This window comes from Megascapheus bottae, chromosome 21 (genome assembly GCF_031878675.1).
Source record: "Megascapheus bottae isolate mThoBot1 chromosome 21, mThoBot2.hap1, whole genome shotgun sequence".
NCBI lineage: Eukaryota > Metazoa > Chordata > Mammalia > Rodentia > Geomyidae > Megascapheus > Megascapheus bottae.
Window position 1 is genome coordinate 32,050,983 of NC_143529.1, and position 14,418 is coordinate 32,065,400.

The 14,418-nt window shown below is 38.1% G+C and overlaps 1 pseudogene; it reads left to right on the forward strand.

The window, feature by feature from the left end:
- Positions 1-3,455: 3,455 nt before the first annotated feature.
- LOC150048881 (uncharacterized) lies at positions 3,456-12,659 on the forward strand (annotated as a pseudogene).
- The last annotated feature ends 1,759 nt before the right edge of the window (positions 12,660-14,418 follow it).

The following is a 14,418-nucleotide window of genomic DNA, read 5'->3' on the forward strand; positions in this document are numbered from 1 at the left end:
AGCATAATCTATGTCAACAGGCCTCAATGGGGCACAAAATGCCAAAGCTTCTTGCTAGCTCACCTCTCATTCTGTGGTGTACCTTCTGTTCACTTGTGCAAAGACCCCAGACTTGAGAGATTAAAGAAGTGACTCAACAGTGTGTAAGCTAAGGTTGTTCTGCTGTTTCATAATCACAAAGGAATCTGGCAAGAAGCCATTTGTCTATACCTGCTATTAAGTTAGAGGCTTTGGAGGGAGAATAATTATAAAGTTGAGGCTGAACCTTGGACCTAAGCCATTCCACACATAGTGACTGCCTTCTGCTGACACTCTATTATGTCATATTTCAAAAATTCTGAATAGATTGTTCCAGAATCCCTGGAACTGAAAAGAAATCGTAAAAATCATTAACTCCCATGACATCTAGGTTCGTATCTTTTTCCTGTGAGCATGGGACCCATCTGCACTGGAACACTGAAAATCCTTATCTCATAAAAAAAAAAACAAAACTGAGAAGTAATCAGAACAGCAAAGTTTCACCAAAATCCTCCAGCTTTATAAGGCTTTGAAGTGATGAAAACATATAACCATGAAATGAGTTACTGCTCTTTTTGATAAGGGCTTATTACATTTCAGTTTAGGTGCATCACAATTATCTCTCTGATGTGTAAATCAGAGTTGGAAGGACATGGTGACAGAAGTGTGAATAATGACTCACAAGGTAGAAGAGCCTAATATCTGCAGCCTCGATGAATACTAACTAGTTTAAATGGCAGAGATTTTAGAGTCATGATTAAATTAAAGCTACTAACATTTGGAAACGATATCAGATTACCCAGGTGGGCCTCAATATAATCACAAATGTCCTTATAATAAGAAGCCTGGGGGGATTTGATCTCATACAAAGAATTAAATGCACAGGCAAGCAGAGAGAGACTTTGGATGCTGGCCCTTTGATTGGACTGATGTGGCTACAAGCCAAGGGAAGCTGGCAGCATGGATTCTGGAAAGAAAACAGAATGAATTGTCAACCTTTCAGCCTCTGAGGGAGGACAGAGAAAACAGAGGAGCATATATTTTTTTCTTTTTATATTATTTATTCTCATACTTTATCATGGTCACAGTTTCTACCCTGAAAGCAGTCTTCTTTCTTTCTTTCTTTCTTTCTTTCTTTCTTTCTTTCTTTCTTTCTGTCTGTCTGTCTGTCTGTCTGTCTTTCTTTCTTCCTTCCTTTCTTTCTTTCTTTCTTTCTTTCTTTCTTTCTTTCTTTCTTTCTTTCTTTCTCTCTTTTTCATATATTTTTATTGTAATTAATAGAAGGGTTCCAATATATTCACCAGATAGAAGGTGCATTACTTCACATACATTGATACCCTTTCTCATGCTTTGGTCCCCATTTCCCTCCCCCCACCCCCGCCCCTCATCTTGTTTGTCCCCCTTCCCTATCCGATTTCAAATAACCAAATATGCATATATCCAATATATCAGATAACAAGGTGAAATACTGTAACAATATGATAACCAAGGGACAGCAAAAGAGATGAGAGATAACATAGTACATTAAGGACAACAATCACTCATTATATGGCTTTTGTTCCTATATCCTGGAGGTCCTTTCATTTAGAGTCATACTATATGGCCTTATGTATCTAGGTTTTGTTCTATTGTAAATCTCAAAGCAGCATATTTTTTAAAGAATGATATCTTATAATTATACAGATATACTTTTTCAGAGTTACCTTAAATGCTGACTTTGTGAGATGTCAAAATGATGAGAATGTTTCAGCCTTTGATTCAATGGCCTACTAGAATATTTATGTACAAGGCTGTTTTCCATTCTGACATAAACATGTGAAAGTTGCAAGCAGGAATAAAAGAATGAATACAAACTACAGGTAGAGACTTCCTGAATCAGATTAGAAAACATTTTGGAGAAACTGTAAAAAAAAAAAAACTTGAATGAATAAAAATTAACCAGATTTACTAGAGAGACAAATATTTAAAAAATACGTGAAGCTTTCTAAAGTAAGATATACTCATAATATCATACATTTAAAATGCTGTGGAGTGCTTTTCAATGAGGTATGGAATGATATGAAAGTTTAAATGATGAAAAATTGTGACAATTCATCATCAAAGATTATTGCATCCACAAAATAAAAGCATTAAAATTTACCAAAGTAAAACACCATTGTTAATTATTAAAGAGACAGAATCATTTAACAGAAGCAGAAGAGCAAAAGAAACTTAGATGTATCTAACAACATGAATTATAACATAGTGGTCTTCTTAAATGAGTGAGGAAATGCTGTTACATAACAAAGAACCCAAGGATACTTGGTCATGCAACAGGAAAAATAAATGAAGTAAGCAATTTATTTCACATTATTATGTTAAAAAATAAAGCACGTGTAAAGATTTTAAGGAACTATCACACCAAAGAATATGGAGGAAGCTCTTATTTCTGGATAAATAAGGCCTTCCTGTTTAAGCAGGAAATGTTCAGTAAAGTCCAGATACTGTTGTGCCATTTGGGGCATCTCCTCCATGCAGGGATGATCTAGAGCTCAGCTCTGGGCTCCTGCTCCGCCTATATCCCCTCATGGCAGGCAAAGGTACTTCTGTGCACTCTCCCTAAACCCTCCCCTTTCCAGAATGTGTACCACTTGATGCAGAACATTTCTGAGCCCTGGGCATGAATAACAAATGCCTACTCAATTCATTTGTTTTCTGGTCTCTCTAAATATCCTCCATTACTTCCTCCACATTCTACCTTTTTTTTTTTTTGCCAGTCTTTGTGCTTGCACTCAGGGCCTGAGCACTGTTCTTGGGCTTTCTCAAGATTAGAGCTCTGAGCTGGGAGTTTGGCCTAGTGGTAGAGTGCTTGCCTAGCATGCACGAAGACCAAGGTTTTATTCCTCGATACCACACACATAGAAAAAAGCCAGAAGTGGTGCTGTGGCTCAAGTGGTAGAGCTCTGGCCTTGAGAAAGTCCAAGGATAGTGCTCAGGCCCTGAGCTCAAGCCCAGGACTATATATATATATATATATATATATATATATATATATATATATATATATATATATATATATATTTGAGCTCTACCACTTGAGCCACAGCACCACATCTGGCCTTTTCTGTGTATGTGGTACCAAGGAATTGAACCCAGGTCTTTGAACATGCTAGGCTCTACCACTGGGCCACACTCCCAGCCCCCTCACTCTACTTTTGAGTTGCTACTTTCCTCCTCTCCTTACAGAACATCCTGATGGCTTCCAAATTTCCCACCTGGATTTCACACCTAATCTTTTTTATTTTCTCACCACCCCTATTCCTACCCTAGAGGAGATAAACAATTACCTTCCCATCTGTTTTTCTTCAAAAATATCCTCCATGCTTTCCTGTTTCTCTAGTAGCCATTCTTCAGTTTATTTTTCACATGCCTTTGAAAAGGAATTTTTCAACAGGAAGATGGCAGAATGCTATCCTAAGTTTGTGCTATTGATGTGTCTGAATGACATTTGCTGGTCACCCATTGCAGAAGGAGTTTTCAGACACCTTGTAGCTTACTATAAATTTTCACGGTAATGGAGGATTGGGACAGGACAGTCTTCCTTGGTACATGCAGGGATGCAGTGAGAGTCCCAACCCTCATGACTGCATAAGGAAGCATGCATCCTCAAAGACCACATTGCCAGGCAAGCTACCAAAAAGACTTTGCCACGTTCCATTACATACTCCTATGCATGGATGAAAGCTGTCAGAGAGATGTGAATAGAAAAAGTAATCAAGTAAAAAACTCTAATGCTAAACGTGAACTATTTGTGAATACATTTTTTAGCATTCTTAATACATGTTGGGTGGTATCTGGTTTTGTCTCATGGGTGTCAGTTTCTCTGCTCCCATTTGAGCCACTTTGTGAGCTATGATCCACAAAACAACTCATTATTGAACATTTTTATTATGGGAATGACTCTAGCTTTGAACAGGTGCACTGTACCAGCAGTGTCTCAGGTGCAGGGTGCCCTTTCAAGGCCAATGCCCACTTACTACACAGCCAAGCCAAAGATTCACCTCCAGTCCTATGCCCAAATATGATGGCATTCCTCAGCCTTTGTTTTCAGATAGAATATCATGGTAGCACAGACTCAAGGAAAATTCCTTGTAGAAGCAGTCAATATCTTTTCACATTTAGTATAAGCGATGACTCTCCTTTAAATCCAAGTCACCACATAGCCTTGATTCTGTGTATCTCTCTGATTTCATGTACAGGCAAACTAGCATGTTCTTTTCCTTGTTCTTCATATCCAAGAACATGTCCCTGGAGAACTGGCAGACTGGCAGTGAGCTCAGTAGACACAAATGTGGAGAAGGGTCCATGAATATGGAAATCACTCAGTGTGAACAAGTCAGAATCTCCGTCAACTCTCTGTTTTTCTCTAAGTTTGCCAAATGCAGACAAGGGCACAAGGAGAAGGAGGGTGTGGTAAAGGCATTGGACTTGAAGTGGGGGAGTTTACCCTAAGTTGATAGAAAGTTACAAGTAGAGTCTGGACACAGACAACTGAGCTGACATAACTGCCAAGTTGCATCTATCTAAGAGAATAATTGTGTGCTGAAGGATTAGAGATGATTGACATAAAGCTCCAAATTATAATGCGCTCGATACCTTCATGATGAAGGTGCATTGCTTTTAATAAGAAGATGATCTAAAGCATTTTACTGACAGCATCATTACAGCTTTAGACCACAACATCATCATTTACCATCTTCTCTTTCTGCAAACACCAGCTCCCTGGCTAGAGAGTACAAGTGGCACTGTGAGCTTTCCAGGTACCCACATGCCCATCATGTTTACAGGAAGCTGCATTTGTGTTATTGAATATTAGGAATGTCTCAGACTGCTATCATCACACTGCCTCAACTACTATGAAGGCCTGTGGAACCATGGTAGCTGGAGGTATTGGTGCTTAAACTCTTTTACAGTGCAGAGAAACTCCACGGACATGATCAACCTTCACTCTAACGAGTCCTTCTAATCCATTTTCCTCATAGACATTCCACTACAGTGCTCTCCTTCACCTTGGCTCCATTATCACCGACAGATAAAATTATATTCAAACTTTGAGTTCTAATTAATTAACACACATTAAGGTGTAGTCCCGGTCTTTGAAGCAGAGGACTATACCAATCCCATAATTAAGTTTACAAATTAAATAGAAGTATGGGATGAGTATACACGATGAACATGTCTGCTAATTAAAATAGTATTAAAAAGCTTTTCCTCCTGCCATCAAACTAATTGAAACTGTTCACCTTCATTTAGGACATAGAATTGAAAATGGAAACTGATTCTTGTTTTCCTGCTCATTAACTTCAGGAGTTGAAAATTATTTAACAGCCCTGCCACACATACTACAAGAGGTCAAGGCAGACAAAGCTGTCATTCACCAAAGTAGACACTTGCTCTTTCTCCTTTCCGCTTATTAACTGCTGTATAAACACAGTAGTGTCATGTGAAAGGGACAAGCATGTTGACTAGGTCTTCGCAGGTGGAGGTAATTTGAAATTCAAATTGTGCATCCATCCCTTCATTTGAATTCTATGCTCAAAAAAAAAACACCTATCCTTATCCAAGCCTGTTTTCTAAAGGCTTGCTTGATACTTTTACATATTTTAAATCTGTTTTCACTGCTTGATTTTGTGGAAGAACATGGTGATGCTTCAGCTGGAAGGTGGTTCACTGGCTTTGATGCAGAAATTGAGGAAAGTCAGCTCTTTCTGTCATCCTAATGGTAATAATTTGGACAGCTATATGACAGCTAACAGGGTTAATTCTCTTCTGTTTGACAGTGGAATGATTTATTTTTAGCTAAATAAAGATAGAAAACAAGGCACAAAAATTTTCACTGATTTGCTACATGTATTTGATGAGTTTGGATACATACATAAACATGTGTACCTTCCCACAACCAGTGCACTAGACATAACTGTCACCTCCAGAAAATTCTTTGTGTGCTTTTGGTTTTCTTTGGTTGGTGTTAGTGTTTTTTAAAGTACTTTTATGATAAGAATACAATACACATTAATACGACTTAAAGATTTTTTTTTATCAAATGAAAAGTAGCAATTGAACTCTACGATTAGGGAGAAGGCTATGTACTCTGTGTTTCAAGTGCACGGACTTCCAGAACAAGAGACTGAGAAAAAGAAGGAAAGAAAGAGTTGAAGAAGTAAGACAGGAACCTGTGGGGAGGGGTGGGGAGAAGAAGATGGAGGGAAGGAGGGAGGAAAAAGAAGTAACATATCACACCGTGCCACTAGTGCCACAGTGATTCTTATGTATACTCTCAAGGTCAAAGGGAGAAACAAGATCCCTGTACTTCTTTCAAAGTGGGCACTAATGCTATTGGTAATGGCTTCACCTTTGTGACTTAATCACCTCACACAAGGCCACCTCTTCATGTCAACATAGTGGGGATCAGAGTTCTGCAGTTTGGAGGTCCACCACCATTCAGATCATGACAGAAGAGGTGTGGCCATTTGTCCCAGAAGCAGAAGCAACTTCTTGAGAAGGCCAGCATACTTCCATGCAGAAAACAGGTTCTAGATACTAGAATACCTAGATACTAGATACCTAGATACTAGATACTAGATACCTAGACAACTGTGGTATTTCATTCAGCTTGTCTAGACTCCAAATAATCTTCCTCTACCTCTGTGGCCTGACCTCACTTCAATACTGCCCTGTAGAGAGGCCTCAGCCCACAGCTCTCTCTTTTCCCTCTTCATAGTTTACTTATAAATTCTTCTCCTTTGAGATGTTTAAAAAGCAGTTTTGAAATCCGGTGGCAGAATTATCTTTCTCCAAGCCTGGGACTCTTGTCTTTAAGACCATCAAACTTGATGGCACCATTACTTCCCAGTCCTACAGGGAGGCAGAAACTTAATCTCAGCAGGAAATTTCCTCTAGGTAATAAAACTTTGCCTTGACAGGGACAGAAGGGGAAATTTACTTTTCCTTAGGGAAAAAAAAGCCAGCTATCAAATGCAAATGTCTCCTACCTCCTTGTTCCCACTTAAAAGCTCTCATAGATTTTGATCCAGTGGGAATATGTATCCAGGCCTGGGCTCTGTTTCTCCCTTATTTCAGACAATAGCATGGACATGAAATCAGTTTCTGTTTCCCCATGTTGAACACTGCCATTGTTCTTTAACATTACGTATACATTAGCAAAAATCCCTTTGTGTGGATAATGGGGGGACAGAGAGAAATCCCTAAAGAGAAATGGGAGCAGCATCTTTATCAATCTTGGCAAATAATGGAAAAATATAGGAACGTGTTCATTCTAGCAGCTACATGTTACAACAAGATTGGAGCACCAAGCAATGGAGAGTTAGAGTTACAGATGGAACTAAGACTGCCAGACAGCTAAATCTTAACATGAAGATATTATTCAGGGTAGTCCCTTCGGTCTAATGTAATCACAGAAATCTCTTTTTTGGGGGGGGAGGGGTCAATTGTAGGATTTGAACTTAGAGCCTGAGCCCTGTCTCTGAGCTTTTTCACTCAAGGCTAGCACTTCACCACTTCTGGTTTTCTATTGGTAAATTGGGAATAACAGTCTCATAGACTTTCCTTCCATATACCAACTTCAAAGGGTGATTCTCAGATCTCAGCCCCCTGAGTAGCTAGGATGACAGGCATGTGCTACCAGCGTCTGACTAACACTAGAGTCTTTGAAAGATGGAAGAGATATGTTGGAAATGCAACATGAGGAAGATTTAATAGCCATTGCTGGCTTTGGAGTTGAAAGGGGCCACAAATCAAGAATTGCTGGCAGGCTCAAGGAGTTCAGTTATCAAGCCAAAAAATAAAAATCTCTCCTAGAGGTTCCAAACACACAGACACACACAGACACACACAGACACACACAGACACACACAGAGAGAGAGAGAGAGAGAGAGAGAGAGAGAGAGAGAGAGAGAGAGAGAGAGAGAGAGAGAGAGAGAGAGGGGGGGGGGGGGAATTTTTTTACTGACATCTTGATTTCAGCCCATTGAGATCCATTCTGACATCCAGAATTGTGATATGATACTTTGTGTTGTTTTTCTTTTCTTTTTTCTTTATTTTTTCCAGTCCGGTGGCTTGAACTCAGGGCCTGAGCACTATCCTTGAGCTTTCTCAAGGCTAGTTGTCTGCCACTTGAGCCACAGCACCAACTGCTGGCTTTTTGTATGTATGTGGTATTGAGGAACTGAATCCTGGTCTTCATGTCTGCTAGGCAAGCACTCTACCACTGGGCCAAACTCCCAGCCCTACTTTGTGTTGTTTTAAGCCAATAAATGTATATAATTGGCTACAACAACAAAAGAAACTAGTAGCCTACTGTCCTAAAATTGTGTGGGTGTTTGTCTACCACAAGAACACATAAATTGGAAATGTTCTATATAATTATAATATTTCTTAACAGGTGAATATATATTCTCAAACTTTTATGTTATAATTTGTATCACTCCTAATGTTCAATGAACTAAAACATCCTCTTGAGTACCAAGGCAATGTAAATAATGTATTTATTATAAAGATTACTCTGTAAATCATGTCTTTGAATAGATCATATGATGTTGCATGCTTTCTATAATGTGAATTTCTATAAAAATTAGAGAATATCTGACACAGGATTTCTAGACTAGGCCATTTGAAGAAGTAGGATTTATTGAGAAAAAACTGATCTTAGAAAAAAAAGGTTAGACTTTTTTTGACTTCCAACATACCTTTTGTTAGTCTGTGATGGGAATGCCTACACTTGGGTCAAATGGAGGGCAACGCATTGATTTTTTCAAGGAAATGTTTTTTATAAGACAACTGAAAAAACAGCTCTCCTCAACAGACACATGGATTTTTTGTCCCCATTGTTAAATAAACTGAGCACTTTGAAGTGACTTTAAGTGACAGTCTAGTTATTTATAAAGAAGCTGATGAAAGATTTATGTTCCATTGGTATGCATCAGGTCAAGGTATGCATATTTGAAGTGGAAATAGACTAAAATGCCAAGCATGGTACTTTTTCATATATTTTCATGCTATACTTATTAAAAACCAATAGAACTGATATTAGATATCTAAAACTAAACACAAGAGACCGTCTGAGCAGCAGGATGTCTGATTTTCATTACTGAAGGCAAAAAAGTATAAATAATTGCAGTACAGCAATAGTTTCCAGTATCCAATATTAGCTCTGGTTAAAGTCCTTTTCTATCATCAAATAAATATTCCAGAACTTTCCCTCAGTCTCTTTCATTGTCTTAAATATGAAGAGAAGATGAAAGACAGGGTGTTATACTGATAGATTCCAGAGAAAGCCTGTCTGACGAGATCCAGGCTAAGAAGATGATTCTACATTAAACAGGGGAAGGGAGAACAAGCCTGACTTCTGCATTTCTTCACCCTTCTGTGGGTCTCAAAAGCCCCACAGCTGGAAATGAAGGATTAAAAGAAAAAGATCTCTGGTGCAGGTGACTCACACTTAAAATGCTACCTATTCAGGAGGCTGAGATCCGAGGCTCACATTTTGAAGGTAACCTATACAGCAAAATTCAGTGAGATGATTGCCATCAAAAAGCTGCAAGTGGAGCTGTGGTTCAGGTGGAAGAGAGCTGCCTTGAGCAAAGAGTTCAGGGACATTGCATAGGCTTTGGAGTTCAAGTCCCATTAACAGCACAAGATAGATAGATAGATAGATAGATAGATAGATAGATAGATAGATAGATAGATAGATAGATGGATAGATAGACAGACAGGACAAAACAAATCATGGCTGTGATTTAAGATGGAGATAAAAGCAGGAAAGGAACAAAAATAATTAGGAAACAAGGAGGGGATTGATATGCCAGATGATGCCACACAACATAGGAGATAAGATTCTACCACATCTCCCTCCATAAGTGAGATACCACCAGTGAGGAAGATACAAACTCATGTTTATGTAATTGGTCTTGTTTGTATAGATGGAACAGTAATTCTATAACAAGTTTTGGGTTTGCTTACATATGTGCAATATTTTAACTAAGAAATGCTACAAGATTTGTGGCACATTATTTTGCTAATCTTCCAACAATGATTAATAATCTCTATTACATGCTAATTCATCTTGCTAGATGAAGGGAAGACTTTGAAATGATTTTCATGATCTATTCCTCATGGTTAGACATCCCTTTATAGTCACTTTCTAATTTTTTTAAGATGTACCATTTTGGCTTTATTTATTTTATTATCCTAAAACAGTTATAAAAAGAGGTTATAATTCAGCATGTCAGTTTCTGAGTACAGTGCATTTTAACCCATGTCAACCCTTTCATCACTCATCCCCATCGGTCCCAACCTCACCCATCATCTCAAGTTACTGCTTCCATTTCCCCACATGTATGTGGATGGAATCTTGTATTTTCAGCCACTTTTAAAGGTAAAATTTGTAAGTGTGACATGGTGGGGGAGAAATTGCCTATTGATTACAATTCATTCATATTTTATCCCACAACATTATAAAGAGTTTAGCTCTGAGTAATCCGTAATTATTTTTTCAGTTAAGTCATGGATAATAAAACACTAGTTTTAGTCAATTATTTCAATGGCTATTAGGAAGATAGCTAGTTTTAGATCCACAGAACACCATAAGTAAATGTAAGATGTAACTTTAGGGCTAATAACATGGTGGTATCATGGTAGGCAATACCAAGCTTCTTTGTACTGGAATGTTAAAATGGAAAGTAATAAGTAGCAGTGAACACATCTGTCCTGAGAGCTTGTGAAATTCCTCCCTGATGATTTCCTTCTTGGCATCTTCTTCATTTTATTGCCTTGTTGAACTCTTCTGGACGCCACTAGCCCCTACTCCATTGTTTCTGTCTGTGGTAGTCAGATTAGCAGTCCCACAAAGAATGTCTATCATTTCTAGTCTCTGGATCTTGTGAATGTGATCCATGGCGAAGGGGATTTAGAAGGAATCATCAAGGTTACAGAATTATAAATAGGCAGATCATGTTAGAGTATCCAGACATTCCCACTATGCCACATGTGCTCTGAGAAGGAGAAGCTTTTTACCTGCCTGGAGATGTGTACAGATGTACAGACAATAATAATAATAATAATAATAATAATAATAATAATAATAATAATAAACCTCCAAACTAAAAGGTTCAGAAGAATTTGATACGATGCATTATTACTGAGTCCAAATTGCAGGAAGAAGAAGAAAGGCTTCCCTAAAAGCTCATAACTCCCTTGAGAAAGAATGTTGCTTCTTGCAGAAGCAAGAAGTATATCAAGAATGACAAGCACCGTGAAAAGAGGGTCTTCAGTCCTACTGCCAAAATGAACAGAATTCAGTGAGCCTGGGATTCCATTCCCCCAAACTTCACATTTCCACTTCATCTCCTGCCACTGCTGTGATTTCTTCTCCTAGGTCCTCTCTTCTTCCCACACCATGTCAGCCACAGCTCCTTGCTGGGGTCCCCACTTCCCATAATGAGAAATCCCTCATGGTTTTTATAAGATCAAGGCCCTCTCTACCCTTGACTTTAAGTTATTCAGACTGTTCCACTTTTACCCAATTAATATTAAATGGGCTCCTGAACCCTGTCCAAAAAAACCTGTGAGGGAAATATTGGTGGATCAAACAAGCACATTGTGGTTCTTTCTAGGAAGACGTAAGGAATGCAGGATAAAGAGTGAAATGAGGAGATCAAATTGGTTAGAGAGGCTTGCTATGGCATGTGTCTACGTGTGTTGAGGGGATTTCTTTACATGTGAACCCTCAAGCTTTAGAACTCAGCAGCAAGGGCCATGATTTTTATGATGAAGAGAATTTCAACATAGACCTGAGGTGGACTTATGAATTATGGATACATCCAATGGCAGATCAATTCAGAAGTTAAGTAAGGAACCATTTTGACAGAGAAGGCATTTCTCAAAAAGAGGTCAGCTTTGTGCAGAGAGTAGTGGTGTGGCTCAAGTGGAAGAGAGAAGGGGGAGGGAAGGGAAAGAAAGAGGAGAGGAGAGGAGAGGAGAGGAGGGAGGGAGGGAAGGAAAAGGGAATGAGAAGGGAAGGGAAGGAGGGGAGAGACAAAAGAAAAGAAAACTCAAGAAAAGAAAAAGAAAACTGAAGAGTTGTGTATATTCAGGAAGGCACTCAAGCAGATTAAAATTAATCCATATCTTTAACTGAGCCTCTTTAGTGGTAATAGTGGTCATATTTGACTGCTAAATCTGTTAACTCTCTTTTTGTTTCCCATTTCTTTGTATGTGGATGAAAAAGGCAATGTCTATTCGTGGTTTTGGTAGCAATTTTATTTCCAGTTGTCTTTAAAGGGGTTCCAATTCAATATGTCAGTTTATAGGGACAGTGCAACTTAATTAATGTCTATTCATATTTTCTATATTTTAATGCCTCTAAAATGGTCACAAATGGGAAGAAACAAAATCTCCTGAAAAATTATTCTGAAGATGTCAAATTCTAACAAGAATTAACTACACTGTTTTCCTTATTCTCTAATTCACTCTTTAATTGACTCCATTCTGTTCCTTTTAAAGTTCTTACTATTCGAGCTTGGACTGATCAATCTTCACCTTCATCTTCTTTGTACCATGGAACAGCTGTTTCCTCTGGGTCCTAAGATATCGATTAATTTTTGTGTCTAATAAGGCTTGAATTTCTTGCTGAAACTACCTCTTACGTATTGATTTTACATTTCTATATTGTCTTGGGCTCAGAGAAACATTTTTCATTTCTTCCCCTATTCTCTCTTGAGAAGCCGAGACTCATTTTAGCAATAATAACTGTGGACTCTGTCCACAAGACTTAATTATTTGCTTAGGAAATAAATAAGGTTATTTAACAAATCAATTTATAGGAGACACTGTACTATTCACCAACACAACAATCCAATTTGCCAATCAACTGAAATAAATTTGTGAAGATTGATCTCAAAGCCTTTAATTCTATGCGTAAGTATCTGTCAGTCCTAAACAAGAATGCTCCTTGGTGGAATATTTCTTGACTAACTTCCCACTCAAATGATCTCCTTGAAACCACAAGAGCTCAGCCACTCAACTGGTAGAAACATGGAATCTCTGACTTTTCCTTCTAGTACCATACATGGGATGTTCTCTTTCTGCAATAAATTATAGTTAGTCTGTGGTTCTGTTGTGGAGAACTTACTATTTATGTGATAAATGACTTTCTTTTACTCCAAATTACTTCCATGTATTATATGTTTCTCTCTCCCATTTTTGCTCTCTAATTCTCTTGCTCATACTCCCTTTTTCTCTCTCTGGCAGACAATATGTTATAGATGATAACATCTTCACAATGGACGCATAGTCACCTAGATAACTTTTCACTGAAAATGATTTCTAAAGAATTTTCAACAGTGTTTATGACATCTGATACAGGTACATGATGAAGACCAATTGCGGAATATGTCTTATTTATTTATGAATTAAATCTCCCTGTCATATATATTAGAAACTTTTAGTATCACCTGATATGGCCCTTAGTATAAGAAACATGAAATTATGCACAAATATTGTTTCATTATAAGGTTTATAATATACAAATGTTGAGGAAAGAAATAAGCTGCAAGATGGCTGCACGGAAGAGTTGTGTAGGAAGAAATAAGCTATTAAATAATGAATCAGAAAAGAAGCTATAACCTCCTTCCCCTGGTAGATGAAAAGGAATTAAAGATAAGGAATCCAGACTGAACGCTGACATGGTCGGAGATAGTGCTGGCCTTAGCCCAGCTCTCACCAATCACTCCACCAAAGGCTGTCCCTGTGTGCAACACAGTGAGCTTTGAACTGGGATGGATTCAAATAAGCTAGAGGTTTCAGCTAGAATCACTGGATGGAAACATGAGCCACTTAGGCCATTGTGAAAATTCTAGTAGACATTAACATGAGAAGAACCGAGCACAAATTGTAATTTACAATTCATAATTTATTTTACTCATGTATATTAAAAACCCTCCAATGTGAACTAAAACAGGAATAATGCGCATACCTTTGGGTTTTTTTCATATGAAATAAGTGAGACTCCAGCGTAGGTTAAAGTACATCTCAGTGTAGGCTATGGACATTTCAAGGGCTTGGTAGCCATGTGTAGTGGATAATGATGATCTAATCTAAACATCTATGATTTAAATGCAACGAAGTAGCCTGGTCTCTCCGCGATATTTGTAGAATGTATGGAGAAATGATTTTCTTTGATGTTTCAGTTTGTAGTTAAAATGTGGACAACAAAATATAAGGATATAAGGAGTAATGGGAAAGAGGAGGAAGAAGAGGTGCAGGTGGACCATGAAGAGTATTAAGAGGAGGGCCTTGCTGTGCTTCTTAGCATGTACTGCCATGTTTCATTCCATCCTCAGTGTT